We start from the raw sequence: 19,882 nt of genomic DNA on the forward strand, positions 1-19,882 counted from the left end.
AACAATCTGGTTATTTATTTGTCGATTAAAATGGTCATAGTGGTGCGTTTAATATTTCTTAAACATATAAATGTTTTGGTTGGATTTTGAAATGGTTCTTAAAAAAACAATCTTGCCATAGTTTGTCGATTAAAAAGGTCGTTGTGGTGCATTATTTCTATTTAAAATAGTTGGATTTTTCAATAGTTCATAAAAGAAACAATCTGGCGATAATTTTGTCGATATAAAAAGGTCGTTTTATTTGTAAAAAATATCAATGTGTTTAGTTGGATATTTTTTAATGGTCCTTTAAAGAAACTATCTTGCATAAGTTTTTGTTGTGTTGAAATACTCTCTCATAAAAAGATAAGTTGTGTGTAGTTAAGCAGAGTGAATTTCAACTCGAATTTTCAATATTTTACTACTACTACTACAATGGTCATCGTTATAACTTGACCAATACTCAATGCTTCTGGTGGGCGCAAGTAATACAATAATTTCATAATATAAAACCAAAAATATATTGAGCACCACCCATTGGTGTCTGTTGCAGTAGGGAAGCCTACACTAAGCCTACACTATTCTCAATACCTATTACTACAGTATATTTTATTTGCTGTGATTACACATGAACTTCTTTTACATTCATGTTTACTTTTCTGCATCAGATAAGAGGATTGTTAGAGATCTTAAGCTCACAATTTTAGAGCAACGTCCCTTGGTGTTGTTGCATCTAAACAATGATCAATCGATCATTTATATTTATGCATTTCCAGCAAAAATATTATAAAATCAAGTGAGAAAAAAAGTTTGCCACATCTCTGAGTCAAACCTTAATATGGACTAATTTGTAGACTAATTTGTAGACAGTGCCCAAAATAAAATACACAATAAGATTCAACATATCATACAACCGCAATATTGCAGTTTTGGTGCAATCAAACAAAGTTTAATTTTGAACCCTTTAGACCTCAATGTAGACCAATTTAATATGGAACTCAATAATCAAAAAAGTAATACAAGGTTAGAACACCCAAGAATTAAATAAATCTTGATTAAAATTGATATTTCTAATTTACAGAATGTATCAACCTATTCACAATAAAACTAGCTTACATGATTTTGAAACGATTGAAGAATCCTATTTATAGAGACATAACACGAAAACGCCTTGAATCACCCCTTTCTCGATTAGTGACTAAAATTGTGACCTTCAAAATTGATGTCTTATGGTAGCGTACCTTTGTAATAAAGCTATCTTCTTCTTGCAGTTAAAATATATATATACATCTACGTATGCCCATTTTACCTTTGTATATATAGCATATATCAACTTCTGTACATATATATCTCTGCGCTAAAAAAAACACCATGTTGGCCGTTTTATCCAAGAGCAGCAATGACAACGTTCACCTTGATGGCGTCACAATCATGATGTTCAAACCACAAACCCAAATAGTTACGAGTTTGATGATAACACGTGTTAACAAGTTTTAGCTTTCTAAAAAGCTATGGTCTGCTTCGCTCTACCCTTATTTAAGGTAATATGTGTGCATGTGGTTGTTAAATAGTATTGGAAATGAGGTATTTTTAGATATTGATTGATAAAAAAATTGATGTTCTTTAAGAGTGTCTGTATGTGTTATATACCCATGCTTTTAAAAAATCTAAATTTCTTGTTGAAAGTTAAAACAATTATCAATAGACACGACTCTGGAGGTGTGCCTAGATTGTCAGAAGTTATAAACTACAGATAATGCATTTTTGTAAACATTGTATATGAACATTTTTTAGCAAATTGGAGAGTAACAAAGCAAATAAACACGTATTGATAATTGATATTTCAATACTGAATTCATCTGTGAAGTGTATGCATAATAAAACGAACATTAATTAAAGTGACAGTTGATCGGAACTGAAATACACATAGTCAATTTTCCGGCATTAAATGTCTTATCCTGGCCGAGAAAAGTCTGTAATTATTTATCTCATTTAAGCCAATAGCTGTTGCTGTATCTCAGCCGCATCCAATCAGAATCTATACGTGAAAAGTAATGTATTCAAGATGGCGTGTTTTTCGATTGAAACTAATAGCTCCGCGACGTGATGCGAAGCAAGCGTACCACATTGATATAGAAGAACGTACTTCCTGTTTTCGAACTTCAGTGTAGTCTTAACGCCATAAAACCACTACAAAATTGTTGGCCATATAAACAGTGCAAAACTCTTTCAGAATATTTTGTTTTGTTTCAGTGAATCATAGAAATGATGTAATATTTTAACCTTTTAGTATTACTAAATCATTTCCGAAACGTGATACAAGAAAAATCAACTATATAATTTGCACATTTCCTTAAAGATCTAGACCGATTATTATCTCCTACTTTAAAACCCAAGACGGAGGAAAGCACCTCCGCGACATTAAATGTTACGACACACACATCAGAATGAATCACGGGTCAGGTGACGATGAAAGTCTATTACTAGTAGTCGTTTTTAGCTAGTATGCATAATCAGTCAATGTCAGGTTATTAGGTCTTTCCACCTTTCCGTGTGGAAAGACCTATTGATTTTGTTCTGATTATTAGGTCTTTCCACTTTTCTGTGGAAAGGCCTATTGTTTTTCTTCTGATTATTAGGTCTTTCCACTTTTCTGTGGAAAGACCTATTGTTTTTCTTCTGATTATTTTTTTTTTTCTTCCGCCAAATTTTGTTCTTGCGATAAAACATTTGTTTCGCAATATGTCGCTTAAGCCCCAGTCCCACTAGACCACGATCGAACCACGCTCACCGCGATCTAAAATAAATTTAGATCGTGGTGAGGTCGCGGTATGAGCGGCATGAAAATGTAAATTTTCGTTGCTTTCACGATGCTACTACGTCCTCTCTACGCTTCTACAAAGATCCCGCTACGATTATACCACGTTCTCACCGCGCTTATTCTGCGACCTCACTACGCTTATCAAGATCTTTCTACGCTCTTCACATTCTCACTACGACCATACCACGAGTTATCCGATTGCAACACGATCTTGCTGCGATTATAACACGTTCTTACCACGATTATACTACGTTCATAGCGCGATCTTACTACGTTCTCAGCAATAACATCAACATCGTGTTCCATATCAATACAGTTCAATTCCTTCTGTCTCTGATTAAATCGTAGATTTCTCGGAAACAATACAGTCATGCCACCAAAATCTACCAGTACACGTGGGCATGGTGGTATGAGTTGATGTAGAGGCAGAGGGAGCAAAGTAACGAATCCTGATCAAGCAGAGATGTCGGACCGACCAATCCAACCTTAATTACAACATATAGGAAGATGTGGTATGAGTTCCAATGAGACAACTCTCCATCCAAGTAACAATTTATAAAAGTAAACCATTATAGGCCAAGGTACGGTCTTCAACACGGAGCCTTGGCTCACATCAATCAGCACGTTATAAAGGACCCAAAATATTACTAGTGTTAAACCATTTAAACGGGAAAACAAACGGTCTAATCTATATTATAAAAACGAGAAGCATGGTTGAGCCGTTAGAGCAAATGGATAATTACATTCAAACAAACAAAATCTAGGGAGCTTTTTTATATATTTTATGTGAAAATGACAATAAGAATGATGGTCGTAGTGTGAACGTAGTCATGTCGTAAGAAGAGCGTGATGAGGACGGCAAGGGCGTGCTAGAATCGTACTATGGTCGTGAACAGCGTGGTATAGTCGTAGTGGAAGCGTAGTTGGGTCGCAGTGAGAACGTGATGGTCGTAGTGAGGTCGTGATAACGTCGCTGTGCGATCGTAGCGCAGTCTCTCCGAATAGAATCACGATTTCGCTACGCTCTCACTGCGATTGTACAGCGACCGTTGCGATCTTACTACGATCTTAGTGCGCTCTCACTACGCTTCTACTACGACCTGATTTCGCCACGACCGCACCACGATTGTTTTGAACATGTTCAAAGTTGGCCACGCTCTTCACGATCTTGAAGACCTCACCACGACCGTGATACGACCTTACTGCGATCTACACGATCGCACTACGATCATCAAAATTTGCATTTTATACCCTAGTCCCACTAGGCCACGATCGCACTACGATCTGCGAAAAAAATGCAAATTTTGATGATCGTAGTGCGATCGTGTAGATCGCAGTAAGGTCGTATCACGGTCGTGGTGAGGTCTTCAAGATCGTGAAGAGCGTGGCCAACTTTGAACATGTTCAAAACAATCGTGGTGCGGTCGTGGCGAAATCAGGTCGTAGTAGAAGCGTAGTGAGAGCGCACTAAGATCGTAGTAAGATCGCAACGGTCGCTGTACAATCGCAGTGAGAGCGTAGCGAAATCGTGATTCTATTCGGAGAGACTGCGCTACGATCGCACAGCGACGTTATCACGACCTCACTACGACCATCACGTTCTCACTGCGACCCAACTACGCTTCCACTACGACTATACCACGCTGTTCACGACCATAGTACGATTCTAGCACGCCCTTGCCGTCCTCATCACGCTCTTCTTACGACATGACTACGTTCACACTACGACCATCATTCTTATTGTCATTTTCACATAAAATATATAAAAAAGCTCCCTAGATTTTGTTTGTTTGAATGTAATTATCCATTTGCTCTAACGGCTCAACCATGCTTCTCGTTTTTATAATATAGATTAGACCGTTTGTTTTCCCGTTTAAATGGTTTAACACTAGTAATATTTTGGGTCCTTTATAACGTGCTGATTGATGTGAGCCAAGGCTCCGTGTTGAAGACCGTACCTTGGCCTATAATGGTTTACTTTTATAAATTGTTACTTGGATGGAGAGTTGTCTCATTGGAACTCATACCACATCTTCCTATATGTTGTAATTAAGGTTGGATTGGTCGGTCCGACATCTCTGCTTGATCAGGATTCGTTACTTTGCTCCCTCTGCCTCTACATCAACTCATACCACCATGCCCACGTGTACTGGTAGATTTTGGTGGCATGACTGTATTGTTTCCGAGAAATCTACGATTTAATCAGAGACAGAAGGAATTGAACTGTATTGATATGGAACACGATGTTGATGTTATTGCTGAGAACGTAGTAAGATCGCGCTATGAACGTAGTATAATCGTGGTAAGAACGTGTTATAATCGCAGCAAGATCGTGTTGCAATCGGATAACTCGTGGTATGGTCGTAGTGAGAATGTGAAGAGCGTAGAAAGATCTTGATAAGCGTAGTGAGGTCGCAGAATAAGCGCGGTGAGAACGTGGTATAATCGTAGCGGGATCTTTGTAGAAGCGTAGAGAGGACGTAGTAGCATCGTGAAAGCAACGAAAATTTACATTTTCATGCCGCTCATACCGCGACCTCACCACGATCTAAATTTATTTTAGATCGCGGTGAGCGTGGTTCGATCGTGGTCTAGTGGGACTGGGGCTTTAGATATTTGGTATATGATATCGAACAGTTTATGCGCTTTTGAAATTTACCCTGCATAACCGAATACTTTTCTTTGTAGGAGTTATCTCCCCAAACACTGTTTTCCTTGTGATCACAACTCCTTCACAACCGTAAAAGATTACGACAAATTTATTTTATAAAATTGCTCGTTATATCCTTCGCATGATTTGTCCAATTTCGACCGAAGCAATATGAACGCTCCATATGAGAGTTATTTCCCTTTTTGTATTTGAAATTTTGAAATGTATTTTAAACTGGAACACCATAAGTGATAGAGACCTAGGATCTTTTGATTTGAGGTCCTTGGTCCAAAAACATGAAAATTAGGTCAAGGTCAAAGGTCAAGGTCATATTCTAATTTTTGAATTTGTCTTATTTTCACTCATTTTCATTAACCTTATAAGATATCGACAAATTATTTTGTATAAATTGTTAGTTGCGACATGTGGTAACTAAATAATTTTAGTTGAAAGGGTGCGTAAATAATGAAAATGATTTGGAGTTTTAGCCCCTATCATATCTTAAATTATGTTTAAAGTGATATCACTTATTAACCATACATATTAGAGACTAGGGTCTTTTGATTTGAAATCCTCAGTTTGTGACCTTGAAATCGAGGTCAAGGTCATAGGTTAATTTGACGTTCTAGATTTTGACCTTTGCTTTAAATTCATATCTATACATCATAAAGCCATATGAACTGACATTTTAGACTGATTTTTTATATTTTAATATCAAAATAGATATAAACTGGTGGAAAGGCCTTCAATTGTTCTCTGAACAATTGGTTTTTAATTAGGTCTTTCCACTTTTCTGTGGAAAGACCTATTGTTTTTCTTCTGATTTTTTTTTTTTTTTTTCTTCCGCCTAATTTTGTTCTTGCGATAAACATTTGTTTCGCAATATGTCGCTTTGATCTTTGCAATCTAATCAAAAACCGATCTCTCATCGCTCCTGTTTCTGATATGTCGCGTGGGAGATCTAACGAAACCGGCTTTGGGGTCACATGTGAGTGAACTGAAAGTCATGAATTTATAAAGATATGCAAATGAGTTGACGACCTATTAATAAGCCAATCAAAAAAGTTTATGAATTATTATGACTGACGATTTCGTCGTAAATAAAATGAGTTACATCCCTTTGCCTTACGTTAAACTTCCAAGATCGTGGAAGACTCAATTTCATTGGTCGAAAAAGACACACCTACGAGGTCACTCACATGTGACCTCAAAGCGGGTTTCGTTAGATCTCCCATGCGACATATCAGAAACAGGAGCGATGAGAGATCGGTTTTTAATTAGATTGTGATCTTTGGTATATGATATCGAACAGTTTATGCGCTTTTGAAATTTACCCTGCGTAACCCAATACTTTTTTTTGTAGGAGTTATCTCCCCAAACACTGTTTTCCTTGTGCTCACAACTCCTTCGCAACCGTAAAAGATAACGACAAATTTATTTTACTAAATTGCTCATTATATCCTTCGCATGATTTGTCCTATTTTGACCGAAGCAATATGACCGCTCCATATGAGAGTTATTTCCCCTTATGCATCTGATATAAGTGATATGCATTTCTATCTTATAAACCATAAGTGATAGAGACCTAGGATCTTTTGATTTGAGGTCCTTGGTCCAAAAAAATGAAAATTGGGTCAAGGTCAAAGGTCAAGGTCATATTCTAATATTTGAATTTGGCTTATTTTCACTTATATCCAAAGACCGTATAAGATATCAACAAATTATTTTTACTAAATTGTTAGTTACGACATGTCGTAACACATAAATTTTTATTGCAAAGGCACGTTGAACGTAAAAGGGAGTTTTCTCCCCTCTGGTATTTAAAAATACGCGTTTGGTGATATAAGTCATTAACCAAATATAATTAAGAACTATGGTCTTTTGATTTGAGGTCCTTAGTTCATGACCTTGAAATTGATCTCAAGGTCATAGCTTAATTTGACGTTCTAGATTTTGACCTTTGCTTTTATTTTATATGTATACATGATAAAGCTATGAAACTTTTAGAAAAAGGTATCAAACCATTTAACCTTGATAAAACAACCGGAAGTGACCTTTTGTAAACCGGAAGTAGCTATTTTTTGTACTTTATTAATATAAAAGTATATAGAACCAGATATTTTTGGAATCAGTGTCAAGTAAATATTCAAATATAATCGTTAGTAACATTTTTCAAACTGGAAGTAAGAAATTATCTCCCTTATTTAAAAAAAAATGTATGGAAACCATATATTTTTGGAATCAGCGTACTAGAAGCTATCATTTGACGATTGAAATGACATTTTAAACTTAGTTTCACAACTTTCATATCAAAATACATTGTTTTGATGGAAAGACCTTCAATTGTTCTCTGAACAATTGGTTTTTAATTTTTTTTTTTTTTTTTTTTTTTCTTCCGCCTAATTTTTTTCTTGCGGTGTAAAAATGTTTCAAAAGATGTCGCTTATTTTTTTTGTATACAGTCTATACGCTTTTGAAACTCACCCTGTTTAACCGTACACTTTTCTTTGTAAGAGTTATCTCCCCAAACACTGTTTTTCTTGTTATCAGATCTCCTCCGCAACCGTAAAAGAAAGCGACAAATTTTGTTTTCCAAATTGCTCGTTATATCCTCAGGATGTTACGTTTGATTTTGACCGAAGCTTTACGAAGACCCCATATGAGAGTAATTTCCCCTTTTGTATTGAAATAAGTGAAATAAATTTGTAACTGGAAAACCATAAGTGATAGAGGCCTAGGGTCTTTTGATTTGAGGCCCTTGCTCAAAAAGTATGAAAATGAGGTCAAGGTCAAAGGTCAAGGTCATGTTCAAATTTTTGATCTCTTATTTTCAGAAATCATACAAAATATCGACAAAATATTTTCAGACAATTGTTAGTTGCGACATGTCGTAACATGTAAATTTTATTTAAAAGGGCATGTAACATTTAATGCGAGTTTTGCCCCCTTTTATATCTAATATTAGTTGTATGGTAATATAACTCATTAACAATATAAAGTAGAGGCCTAGAGTTTTTTGATTTGAGGTCCTTGGTGGATGACCTTGAAATTGAGCTCAATTCAATGTGACCTTGAAAAATCCAACCGGAAGTGACATTTTGTAAACCGGAAGTAGCCATTTTTTTGTACTAATTTAATGTAAAAGTATATAGAACCATCTATTTTTGGAATCAGTGTCAAGTAAACTATCAAAACATACCGAAAGTAACATCTTTTAAACCGGAAGTAAAAAATTATCTCCTTATTTATATCTTTTTGTAAAGAAACCATACATTTTTGGAATCAGCGTTCAATAAGCTGTCATTTGACGCTAAAATTAACATTTAAAACCGAATTTTAATATTTTCACATAAAAAAGATCCTTACTGGTGGAAAGACCATCAATGGTTCTCTGAACAATTGGTTTTTAATTCAATTTGATTTCGTTAATATTTTTTTTTCTCTTTTCCTGTAAAAGGAATGTTCAGATATTTAATGAACATATTTGTTGTTTTATAGATTAGAATAGAATTTTGATCAACAATGAGACATTACAGTATAAGATATCACCAAAAGCCATAACAAGCAGTCAGAATCAGAGCTAAAACAACTGTACACAACAAACAAATGCAAATTGGTATTGAATAACAGTATTAAGACCTGTGTTCTTCTTATTAAATTCAAAATAACTACATGTACAAAAAAAATCACCAATTTCTTCCATAATAGTACAGTTTTCTTGTAGAAACAAATTTTGAAGATTCATCTCAATTATTTAAGTTCTGACAAGTGCTAAAAATATACAACTTTATTTTCTCTGTGATAGAGATATGTTGTACATGACATATAAAAATCAGAAAATAAAAAAAAATAAAAAAAATAACTTATTGTTTCAAGTTAATGAAGAGATAATATGAGCACTGTCAGTAATGGCTCATCCTCAACGTTATCAGCTGTACAATTTAAACAGTAGCGCCCAAGTTTATCAATACGATTTTTTTAATATCTGTCAGTTTCAATTCTTAATGGGTGATCACTGATTCTTGATTGAAATATGGACTGCCTTTTCTTAAAATCAATGATATCTAAATCGTTTTGGAAACAATCTTTCAATGAAAAAAAAATGTCAAGTTTGCCTTTGTTCACTGCTTTATATTTAAGATGATTCCAAAATTTAAGAAACATTGACTTTAGTTAATATAACTGTTTATAACACATATAGGCATCGTTGTTATATACATATACACATTCATGGATCTACAAGCTATCAATACCTGTATCTTGGCATTGCACAAGGTCATATTTTTCTCTGGCTGTTTATGACGTCTTTACACTAAATCCATTGGATGTTGGATGTGTACTGATTGATAATTTAGTCTTAGATGCATAAATTTTTTATTAGTTGTTAGTGGCTTTGAACAAGCTGTCAGTAACTGCGAGTACTCTCAGATCTGTACTTAGTGTCTTTTTGTTGTTGGGATATACCCGACCACGTCCACTCTGTGTAGTATTTGTATTTGTATCCATCTGATGAGTTAAGCCTTTTTCAACTGATTTTTATAGTTCGTTGCACTGATACACAACTGCCCCAGGTTAGGGGAAGGAACGGGATCCCGTTAAATGTTTAACCCCGCCACATTCTGTATGTATGTGCCTGTCTCAAGTCAGGAGCCTGTAATTCATTTGTTGTCGTTTGTTACAAAAAAAGTCATATTTGTTTTTCGTTCATTTTTTGTATATTTGTTTTTCGTTCATTTTTTGTACATAAATTAGGCCGTTAGTTTTCTCGTTTGAATTGTTTTACATTATCATTACGGGGCCCTTTATAGCTGATTATGCAATATGGGTTTTGCTAATTGTTGAAGGCCGTACTGTGACCTATAGTTGTTAATTTCTGTGTCATTTGGTCTCTTGTGGAGAGTTGTCTCATTGGCAATCATACCATATCTTCTTTTTTTTATATATCATATAATAATCCATCTCTCAAACCTTTATATGATTAGAACAGCATAAGGTTGCTTCTTTACTGTAACATGTTTGCGCAAACGTGCGAAGGCGTGATCCACTTAATTGTATGATGCTTCGTTATTATTTTCATCCTGTTTGTTTGTTCCTTATTAGTAGCGTGGTTTTTTTTATTTTGTAGTCTGTTTAGTACTTTCGATTTAAAATGGTTGTTATGGTGCGTTATTTTGAGAAATTCATAAATGGTTTTAGTTGGAATTTTACATGGTTTTTAAGGACATACGATACAGTTACAGGGGAGGTTATGACGTTGATAACGTAAAATGTTATTTTCGCGACGTCAAACTACGACACATTGGGAAGAGATGCATTTTTCGACTGATTTTTATCATTCAAACTGATTAAACTTGAAAACGAGTTTATTGACCCCCTTTTTTAAAATGACATTTGGCTTGATTACGTATGAAGATTATTTTTGCCAATTTTCATGAAAAAGTCTATAATGCATTTTGTTTTAAATTTGATAAGCCAAAAATGACATTTTTTTCTACATTCATGATTTATTTCTAAAAAAAAATGCATAAATTTATAGGATACTTATATAAACAGAAATTACAAATAATTAAACAAAAAGCAGCTTGTGTTTATCTTTTTAAAACAAAGTTATGTATAACTGTCGAAAGGAAAAATACGTCCACAAATTTAAATATTTAGCAAAAATCTGAAATTTCGACCTCATTTTACTCGAAAAGTCGCAATAGTTTGTCGAATTAAAAAGGTCGTTGTGGTGCGTTATTTCTAAAACACTATAAATGGTTTTAGTTGGATTTAAAATGGTTCCTAAAAGAAAAAATCTGGCTATGGATGGGTGCGTTATTAAAAAAAAAAAAAAAGGTTTTAGATGGATTTTAAAATGGTTCTTAAAAGAAACAATCTGGAGATAGTTTGTCGATTAAAAAGGTCGTTGTGGTGTATTATTTTTATTAAAATTAGTGGGATTTGTAAATGGTTCTTAAAAGAAACAATGTGTCGAAAGTGTTGTCGATTAAAAAAGGTCGTTGTGGTGCGCTATTTTCAAAACATTATAAATGGTTTAAATTGGATTTAAAATGGTTTTTAAAAGAAACATTCTGGCAATAGTTTGTTGATTTGAAAAGGTCGTTTTGGTGCGTTATTTCTTAATGAAAAAGTTGTATTTTTAAATGATTCTTAAAAGAAACAATATGGCGATAGTTTTGTCGATTTAACAACATTGTTGAGTGTATTATTTTTCAAAAATTATAAATGGTGTTAATTGGATTTTTAGATGATTCAATCAAGGATTTGTATAGTTCCTTGGTTCAATATTAAATAATATGGTGTTAGTTTTAAATATTCTTTGATGAAAACATCAATATACGGCAGCCGGAATGGGCTCAGAACCCACAGGCACTTGTCTCAGAAAAAAAAATTCCTATATACCTTAATATAACTTTTTTTCTGAGACAAGTGCCTGTGTCAGAACCGTATAAATGCAGCATTAACAGTTTACAATTAAAATTGATGTAATAAAAGCACATTGATGGTGAAAAAGTTTTTTTTTTTTAAATTTAATAAACAGTGGTTGATAAATTACTACAATAGTCTTCATAAATGAATCTTAAGGCACGTTCTTGTATTTTCTCAATTTTTCTGGTACTACAATCACCACAGAAGTGCCATAATACAGGACAATAATGAAAATTTGACATGATAAATGAATAATATAATAAGTCTGCCGAATTTTTACCAATACGTACGTTAAAGGGGGATCGAGGGTATAAATCATTTTCGAAAGAAACCTGCATTTTGTTTAGGTCATATTTTTCTGTTAAACTAATAGGAGAAAAAAAGGTAATATCGAAATAAAAAAAAGAACTAAATTACAGATATATCGCTTTAATTTTACAATAGTTTAGTTTAAGTACAGCTTATTTGAAAAAAATAATCAAAATTTTGGGTCACCGATATTTCAATTTTTAAATAGTGCAAAAAAAATGGCATTTTTCAACAAAGGGAGATAATTTGGAGCTTTTTCAATGATATAAACATTTTAAAAGTCATCTGGGGCCAAAACCAATTTATTTGTTTGGTTGGTTTTCGTACCATATTAGAAAGTAACAATAGTGTAATTAATAAAATTTGTAATGAAAAAAAATGTTTAAATATTTGCTGAATTTTTTGTATCCTCGAGCCTCCTTAAGTACATGTACACTGTCTTGATGCCTTTTTACAATGTACAAATATTAGAAATATTGGCATCAAACTGAAGCTGATAGTCAATTGTTACACCAAGTAATTTCACTTCTTTTTCACAATGTATGATATTATAATCTTGATTAAAAGAAATATTTTCATTTTCGGTTTTCTTGCCAATGGCTAATAGCCTATTCAGTGCTATTTAGAAGTGCATTTGCAAAATTTAAATGCGGAGTAGCTATGTTAGGAATCAAAACAGGGCGGTATGAAAATAAAAATGTAGACGAAAGAGTGTGTTTAATGTGTAATGAAAAAAATAGAAGATGAAAAACATGTCGTATTGTCAGACACGTTATATGCAGATTTGCGTTTTTGTGTATATAGTGAAGCTATGTAGTATAATGTAGATTTTTATATGATTTGTCTTATGTAATAAATATTGTGTATTTATCTCAAAATATTAATTGTTATGATAATGTTGCCAAAACCTGCTTTAATATTTTAAGTAGAAGAAATACCTTTTTGTTTTCTTAAAAATAAAATTATTTTAAAAGTCGTATGTATTAAAATAGCTTTTATATAGAATTTGTTTTACAATCATTCATAATTCATTTAAAGAATGGTAGTTGAATTTATATTTCTAAATCGTCTGTTTTATATTCTGTATTCACAATTTACGTATTGTATATTTATGTATTGTAAGTAGTAGTTAAAAGGAAGTAAATAAAGATGTCTGGCGCCACCTAGATTTTACATCCAAGATAATAGGTAGAAGTAAATTTATTTTCTGCTGCCCTGGTAATTAGAAATACAAATTGAAATAGTGCGAAATGGGTGTAGGCCACTGGTGTAGAAATAGCGAGAAATTTAGAGAAAACTCTCTGTGACAAGCAACATTTTCTGTGCCAAATTAAGCAAGGGGTGTTCTTCTTTCATACTATTTCGAAAATTCCGGAACCGTTGAGTACCCTTAAAAAATGCCATTTTTCTATCAAAAAAGCTGCCGCACGATATGTGTTTGACCATTTCAATTACACCCAAAGGTGCTGATGATTCAGAATTCGATTTTTTTTTCAATGGATCTTTGATAGTGAAAACGAAGGACCAAAAAAGGCTACCATTGTCGCCTATGTAAATAATTACTTCCTTGTAACCTAAAGAGACTAATAAAAATATTGAATCTGAATCTGAATCTACATTTTATTACCAAAACTCTCGACAGTTTAATTAAGCACTGAATTAGACTTACGCATTTTATTAACTGATTTAAGACATAATTGATTTGACGTTTGTCAATAGGTTCACATCTATCACCAAGGGCACGCTCTTTATGCCATTATTCTCTCATTGGGTGACAGTTTTTATGATGTTTCCATTCTTTCTAATTCGTTCAGGATCTTATGAACGACAGTAAAAATAACATACGTGACATAAAATGATGTCGCCTATATACTGGAATCTTCAATAGACCGTTTTGGATGGAACCACACGTGTCTATTTGTTTGAGGGTAAAAATTTCTTTTATATTTTAACTTATTTGCCATATTTTATGTGCTCTCATCCATGCGATCTTATAAAATTGAGAATGGAAGGGTAATAAACAACCCCACCATAGAACAGACAACAGCAGAAGATCACCAATAGGTCTTCAATGCAGCGAGAAACTCCCGCACCCGGAGGCGTCCTTCTGCTGACCCCTAAACAAATATCTATACTAGTTCAGTGATAATGGACGTCATAATAACCTATTTGATACATACTGTCCTTCTACTTCCAGCTACAGTTGTTGTAAGATTTTATTGAGAAGTAAGCATAAGAACACTTAAAATAAGAAAAATATTAAAGAAGCAAAAAGAGAGAAAAAAGGAGGGTTCATGCCCAAACAGCATGTGCACTCAATGTCTTTTTGTAATCATACATTTTTGTAGTCATTCGTTCGTAAATGCAGATTCTTATTTTTGCCCTTTTATTACATACTATACAGATCGAATGATTTTGCTCGCTGTTGAAGATGGTACGGACTTTTATTGCTTACTATATATATGGTATGCGTTTTTCTTATTGTTGAACGCGTACATTGATCTGTTGTTGTTTACATCGGTGTCCTTTGCGGGTCTTTGGTTAATATCTTGGTTCAACTGTTGTCTCATTGACAATCGTAGCACATCTCCTTATTCTTATGTAAATCAAACATTCCATAAACAGTAACACAATATTTCTTTTATTTATGATTTTATAAGATTAATTAACTAGAGGCTCTCAAGAGCCTGTATCTCTCACCTAATTTTTTTTGGGTTTTTGAAAGTATATAAAAGAAGATAAAATTTGGCTACAAAGTAACAACACTTGGCCAGCACCTCAAAAGGCAAGGAAATAACATGTTTGATTTCATTCAATTCAGTGGTTCTCTAAAAGAAGAAATTTGTATGCATTTCCCATAGGGTCCTATGTTAAACTAAGTCCCCCGCTGGCGGCCATCTTGGATGATAGATCGGCTACAAAGTTACAACACTTGGTCAGCACCTCATGAGGAACATTCATGCTATGATTGGTTTAATTCCATTCAGTGGTTCTCTAAAAGAAGTCATTTGTATGCATTTCCCATAGGGTCCTACGTTAAACTAAGTTCCCCGTTGCAGCCATCTTGGATGATGGATCGGCTACAAAGTAACAACACTTGGTCAGCACCTCATAAGGAACATTCATGCTATGTTTAATTTCATTCCATTCAGTGGTTCTCTAAAATAAGTCATTTGTTTGCATTTCCTATAGGGTCCTATGTTAAACTAAGTCCCCCACTGGCGGCCATCTTGGATGATGGACCGGCTACAAAGTAACAACAATTGGTCAGCACCTCATAAGGAACATTCATGCTATGATTGGTTTATATTCAATTCAGTGGTTCTCCAAAAGAAGTCATTTGTATGCATTTCCCATAGGGTCCTATGTTAAACTAATTCCCCCCACTGAAGGCCATCTTGGATGATGGATCGGCTACAAAGTAACAACACTTGGTCAACACCTCATAAGGAACATTCATGCCATGTTTGGTTTCATTCCATTCAGTGGTTCTCTGGAAGAAGTCATTTGTATGCATTTCCCATAGGGTCCTATGTTAAACTAAGTTCCCCGCTGGCGGCCATCTTGGATGATGGATCGGCTACAAAGTAACAACACTTAGTCAGCACCTCATAAGGAACATTCATGCTATATTTGGTTTCATTCCATTCAGTGGTTCTCTAGAAGAAGTTCAAAATGTAAAAAGTTAACGACGACGACGACGACGGACGACGGACGCCAAGTGATGAGAAAAGCTCACTTGGCCCTTCGGGCCAGGTGAGCTAAAAAGTTATATGTACAATTCAAACATTCATTTGGCATATAATTGTTTTTCCTTTTCAAAATACCAATATTTTTTCTACCATTTCAATCTCATGAATACATTCAGCAATAAGTTTCTCGATCATAGGCACTACAACTGCATCTTCTTGTTCTTTCTTTCCTGTGTTTTCGTGCTTGTCGTTTTCCTGGGCTATAACACATGGATTATCTCCCGGTTCTCTAAAATCGTCAAAACAATCGGTTACTTCAATTGTTGGAATAGCTTTGAGTGTTGATACTGATGGCACATCTATTGTTGATGTAGAATCTTCTGATGTCAGGAAGTAAAACCCCCATTTCTTACTTCTAAAGAATGCATTTTGTCTAATCCAGTCAAAACCAACATTTCCGTCCATTAAAGACAATTTTAATTTGACTTGGTAACCTGTTGTAATAAAATAAAACATATTAAGATACATACTACAAACTCAAATGTATTCATGTATTGCCAAGCATGATGCAACCATACTACATCTCCTTATTTATATATCACATTTTCTTATTATTGCATGATTTACAATTTAGCAATTAACCTTAAAGAAGGAAAAGGTTGATTAGTTTTACTTCAAATGTAGGTTTCCCGAACTCTTGGTTCTGACCTTTAAACTAAAAAAAGATGGTGGTGGTATTTAATCGCGTATTCTTCTAAAGGAGAATCAAGAGATAGTTATTTTGGATGATAATTAGAACAATTCATTCTCAGTTTAAAATAAATATTTATTTTGAAAATTGATTTACCGATTCGATTCGGATATAATTCAAAATCGGTCGGTTGTAGCATAACTTGTTAACAAACCTGCTTTGATGTTAATAATTCCTCTGCTTTTTTCATCACGTGTTACTAGATTTGTGCGAATTCCGCCTTTTATAGGGAAGAAACAGCCTTCTAAAAATAATTATTAAAATGAAATATTAAATAAATGAAACTAAATTGTATTAAAAATGTTTACTCTCTTTGAACAGCTTGAATATCTTTACACGTCAAATCTAGCTGTTATAACAACCAACATATACTACTACATGTAAATTTTCATATGCAGTTACTCAGAAACGACAGTCAGAAATATTCGGACGGATTTTCTTTATTAAGAGTTTATTTCTATTTAAAATACAAATAAAAGCAAAACCATGAATATTTTATGTAGTTACCTTCACGACTCTCCGTTTTGTCAAACAAAGATTTTTTCTCAGTCTTTAATTTTCTGAAATAGTTTCCATTTATCATTCCCAGTACCTCATAATCACACTCCTTGTAGTATACCAAGTTAAATCTGAAAAAAATTTACCATGGCATAAGATCAAATTCATCTACAGTTCCACGCATGAATAATTTTTGGATTATTCGTTTAGTTCCTAAACTTGTGTTCGGTGTTTTATTTTTATTCTTGTAAGGATTGTTGGTTCTGGGAAAAACACCTGAAACACAGGAACAGTAGATTGGGCACTTTCTCGAGTCAAAGCACAGATGAAGGACAAGCTGTTACTAGTAACCTTCAAAGCAAATATGATAATCTGGTATTAAAGCAGAGTGAGGCAGCAAAACGTTAGAGCTATACTGGTTTGCTTCCAAGAAAAAATGGATGATGAGAAGAAACTGAGGACAGCTATTTTGCAGGTAAAATGTGTATAAGTTTCTGTAAACTCTGTTCATCAATGTTCTGTTCACAAGGTTATATGTTATTTTTTCTTTTCTTTTAATGACGTCGTTGTTGAACGCAGAGCTCTGGAAATCCTTTTTAGTCAGGTGGATAAAATGAACACCAGACAACAAATTTAATGTTCCCATTTAAAATTTGTTGGTCCTGCATTTGTAGATTGTTTTAGTAACTACTTTGGTAAAAGATAAAAATAAAAGTAGAAAGGCGAAAGCGAAATCGTTAGTCAACCTTAAGAAAACATTGACTGGTATTAACTTGGTTAAGGAACTTTAGGATAAATTCATCCGTGTTAGTGTAAGTCCACTGCCGGTACCAGTATTATCGAATAAGGGCAGGGATGGAGATAGAGTCCCATCGAAAACAAATGTCAATAATGAATGGAACTGCAGCAGTCAACACACATTTTTGGCAATAGGAAGGACCCTAACCAGCTGTGTTTTGCAATTCCTTTCGAGTTTGATAGTTATTAGGTTTCTTAGGTAATATTTATTAATTTTTTGTTTGCAAAACACATATTTTCAAACTTCATGTTTTCTTATAGAAAGTGGTTGCCATCCGAGTAAAGTTGTCATCTGCCATGAAAGATAGCTTATCCCATGCCTATACTGACATGAAAAAGGCTGCATACATGGCAAAGGAACAAGACGGGTATGAACTTTCATTGTTTTTGTGATAATTACCTTAATAATAGGATGTGACAGTGGTAGAACTTATCTTGTATTCATCTATATCTAGTATGCTTAAATATGTTGTTCAATAAACGAGAAACGAGAAACAGCTTAACTAAAGTTCTAGTTCGTAATCTTTTCATGCCATCAAGAATTTCAAAAGTTGACAGAACCCAAAATAACAAAGTTGAATGGTAAAAAAAAGAAGATACGGGGTATATACTCTGAAAGGTAGGAACTAAAACGACACAAACCGTCAATAAAAACTGATAGAGGTAAATACATATACGCTCTTCAATAATACTAGTATACACACATAAGTTAAGCTATCAATAATCCTGAAACAATTTAATATAGACTGCAGAGCTGTCTACATATTCAATTATGATAATGTTCTGTTTCGTTTTCTTGTCATTTGGTCTCTTGCGGAGAGTTGTCTCATTGGCAATTATACCACATCTTATTTTTATGTTTATACTATCAACAAGTGTGGACACAGATCAGTGTGGATAGTACGTTTGTACAATCAAAGATCAGAAATCATCTCCAAGTCCTACATGGGCATACAAATCAATATATAATTTAAGAGATTCCAAACATGAGACGGACCGAAATAGTCGTACAAACGATTTGTTAGCCACATTTCGAATTCATTATATTTAAATTATTTCAAAGATATATGCTCAATGGAGAAAATTATTAACTTATTAGATTTAAAACAATATTTTTTACATTACAATGACAACTTTCCTATGCTCTGAATAAATGGTCCATGCATGAGTATGAGTTTTCTCTGTATTATCGTCGGGTTTATATAACATTTACGTATTCTTACACATTTTTTAATCAACAAAAGAAGCAATAGATCTTTAAAGTTTTATATGGTAGTTGAATCTATGGTTGACATTAAAAAATAAAATAACGAAAATACTTTGAGGAACGTTCAAAATTAAAGTCCATAGACAAACAGAAAAATCAAAAGCCTTGAGTTTAGGTTACAATGGTATTTTTCCATGGAGATAGTTAGCTAACCTTCTCACTTGTAAAAAAACTAGCAAAACATTCCATTATATTGAGAACGATGTGTGAACAAAACAAAACAGACATAATACGTATAAATGTAAAAGAAAAAGGGTGACGCAGCAGTCAACATTGTGTTAAAATATTTATTACTATAAATAAATGTCAACAAAGAAAAACAAAAAGGCAAAGCACATGACAAAAAAAGGGAATACAAAACAATATCCTATATGTCGTCACTATCCTATTGATTAACAACTTTTGGTTATATTATAATTTAGAATCTTCATTGAAGGTGGAGCACGAATGCGCAGTTAATCAATTATATTGATGTGTCATTTGTATGCAAGTATTCGAAAAAGTCAATCCAAGTTATGCGACTATTGTTTCTCTTGAACAGGTTCATAATTTTATAATTCTTATATCATTTGCATATCTATAAATACTTGAATTGGATTGGTCAATTCGAATTTTTCTCTTGGTTTACACTTCGATAAACCATGTTTCCAAAATTACTTTCGTAATCTATTCATGCGCGATACAC

Source organism: Mytilus edulis, chromosome 2 (genome assembly GCF_963676685.1).
Source record: "Mytilus edulis chromosome 2, xbMytEdul2.2, whole genome shotgun sequence".
NCBI lineage: Eukaryota > Metazoa > Mollusca > Bivalvia > Mytilida > Mytilidae > Mytilus > Mytilus edulis.